Here is a 3,258-nt window from a genome sequence, read left to right as displayed (position 1 = left end):
AATTCAGTCAGTTCTGCAGATATTCAGCTAAAATTTGACGTGGCAGTAGCTGAGAGTCATTCAAAGCAGATACTCTAAGTGCAACTCAATTGCATGAAATGTCTGCTTAAAACTTTAGCAGTAACTGTTAAAATCGACTATATTTGTCTGTTAGCAAAACATCTTATGAACCACTGGTTGGATTTAAAAAAAACTCTTTAAAAGTAATGATTAGATGTACATCTACAACTCATTAACTTTTGGAGTCACCGCAATTCAAGATTGCCACCACAGCTAATCATTATTATCCAACACAGAATTGGCTATAACCCAGTCGGTTTTACAAATACTGAGGTAAAATTTAATGTGGTAGTAGCTGAGAGTCATTCACAGCACATACTCTGATCTTGCAATATCGCATGAGATTATAACAATTTTGAGGTTTGACCAAAATGGCTACAATTCCCATCATTTCTCAATAAAAGATAATCTCAGTCTAAAACTCTGGCATGAATGGTGGCAGGTGATATGCATTCCTTCAAAACCAAAATAAAAAAAAGCTTCGTATTTATTTTTATTTCAGTAATTTGACAAGTAAAAAACGTTTTTCTTTACCTCCAGTTTTACAGTTTTGTTTAACTATCTGGTTTTGAATGTAAATCTTTTCATAATTTCAGATATCATTGAAATATAACAACTTAGCTTAGGGTAATATCAATTTCTGAAATATTGTTATGTACCAGAACTAATGATTTTATTTCGGCATAATCGTTTAAAGCTAATTCAATAATAAATGAAAATCTTGTGTGTTTGTGTTGTGTAAGAATTCAGTGATTTTTTTTAATGGCACTTTGCACTGAAAGTTAAAAGGAAACAGAATTTGCTCCACACCCTCACACTACCTTGTCTATTTCTATCAGATTTGGAGCCGTTGTTATGCACTGCAGGCAGCAACTGCTCAGCTTCCTTATGGCTTTGAGTCTAACCGAAGCAGACTGCGCGAGGCTTATTAATCCTGGCGCTGCAGCTTCGCTCTGAAGGCCACAATCAGGAGGGGGGGTGTGTGTGGTGGTGGTGGGGGGGCATGCATCCACCGTGTGTCATAATGCTGACCATCCACATGCACCGCTCACATACAGCGTGAAATGCAGATGTTAAGATCCAGCATGCTTGATCTGGCTTTGTTAATAACAGGAGTCGACGTTTTTTCTCGGTTCACGGCTCAATCACTCCGTGCAAGCCTTAGTGAGCCTGCACATTTTTGCACGAGGACACATAAAAGCTCCCCCAAGTGTCCAAATTTGTTCATAACTGCATTCTGAAGGGAAGATACAAGCTAAAGATAGCTACAAGCTGCACTGAGAGCAGAAGCAGCTTTCGGCTCCAACAATTACAGCATCGTCTTTGTTTCTTTTTTTTATAAAGGGTAGGTTCCTGCTTTTCACCACAGCATTCATCGCTTGTGGTTTATAAGAAATAAAACAGACAATTCCTGAACAGAACCTCATTGAAAACCATTTGATTTGGTTAACTTTATCCTTTTTTTATCTGCTTGCGTTGTTCTCCAAAGAAGAAAAGATCTGACGCAGTGAACACTGGGATATGGGTTCACAGTTCCTGGGTCAGTTGTGTTTAAGGGGCTGTTGTTGTGATGCCTCTTTACGTCTTTATTGGCCAAGAAGTGGCACTGCATCACCTCTGTTCTGCCTTACTGACTTTACCGACTCCACCTGTGAGGTGTGGATTTAGGGCATGACTTTGTGGCTGCTGGTTGTCCGGCATTCTGCCTTGTTGAGGCGTTTTAACTTAGATTAGCTGGTTTTAATAACAAAGCTGTTTTATGTTCAGACTTCATTTTATATTGCGGCCAAAAGAGCCGTGCCATAACATAAATTGGGGTCTCGTCCGGGATTTAAGCCCAGGACCTCTCGCACCGCAAGTGAGAATCATCCTCTTGGAAAACACAATATAATAATGTTTTCACTGAGAGCGGTTGTCGACAGTTGTGTAACCCGGGCCTCGTGAGCACGATGCTGTAGTGTAAGTGATGGCACTCTGCCAGGACTGGACCATTAAGTCTCATTAGTCCCTATTGATAGCCCTGATGATGGACCCTCTGAACAGAGGCAGTAAAGGTCAGCGTATGGATCTTAAACTGACGCATCTAACTCATCACAGACAGGTGGCATCTGTCATCTTTAGATTGAATTTAACAGTGACTAAGCGCTGGGGGAGACCATATTGGCAATGACCTCTGCTGGTTCCTTTCAGCATCTGCTCCTTTGGGGAAAATCTTTACCTGCAACACTTTATTTCCAGGTTCAGCGACTGAAGCGTTGAGAAAACGCGGACTCTGACGACGTCTCTGCTCTGGTCATGAAACAGAGGCAATGAGGAGAAATGGATGTGTAAAATAAAAGATGCTTTTTGGAGGAAAGGACAGATTATGTAATGGAAGGACTTGTTTACATGTCCCCTCTGAGTTCATATTAGCTGAAGGAAGACACCCTGCCTTTGCTTCTCGGGCTCTGCCACATTGCATTAATGTCTTTATTCATATGACTGGTAATTGGCCTACTTTGAACAGAGTGTTTGTCTCTTATGTTGAATCCTACAGTTGTATAAAGAATGGCAACTGCTGCTCTAGCATTGCATGTGCAAAGACAAATTTTAGATTTAAACATTTCCTGTTATTACAAACTGCTGAAGTCCATGGTGCTCTGACACTCATGAGACACTGAGAGCACTGATATATACAGTCCTGCTCAACATTATTGGCACCTCTTCATGATTTGCATAGCTGAGTGAATATCTTCAGAAATAAATGGAAATGTTCAAAACTTATATCAGCAGAATCTTTCAATTTCAGGTCCAAAGTAATTTAACAAAGACAATTACCATTTCAACTTAAATATTTTAATTCCAAAGGACAAAACAGAAAACCAGCATGTGCACTAATATTGACACCCCTCTTTAATATTTGGTTGCACAGCCTTTGGCAGCAATGACGGCCTCCAAACGTTTCTTATATTCATCTATAAGCTTCTTGCACTTCTCGGGTGGCATTTTCTCCCACACTTCTTTTGCAATATGCTCAAGCTCTTGTACATTTGCAGGGTTCCTTTCGCCAATGGCAGATTTCAGCTCCACCCAAAGATTTTCAATTGGATTGAGATCAGGACTCATTGCTGGCCATTTTAAAACAGTCCATTTTTTCCCTTTCAACCAGGCCTGTGTGCTTTGGGTCGTTGTCTTGCTGGAGGACCCAGGATCTTCGCC

The sequence above is a fragment of the Kryptolebias marmoratus genome, linkage group LG11, assembly GCF_001649575.2.
Source record: "Kryptolebias marmoratus isolate JLee-2015 linkage group LG11, ASM164957v2, whole genome shotgun sequence".
NCBI lineage: Eukaryota > Metazoa > Chordata > Actinopteri > Cyprinodontiformes > Rivulidae > Kryptolebias > Kryptolebias marmoratus.
This window is presented reverse-complemented; position numbering follows the sequence as displayed.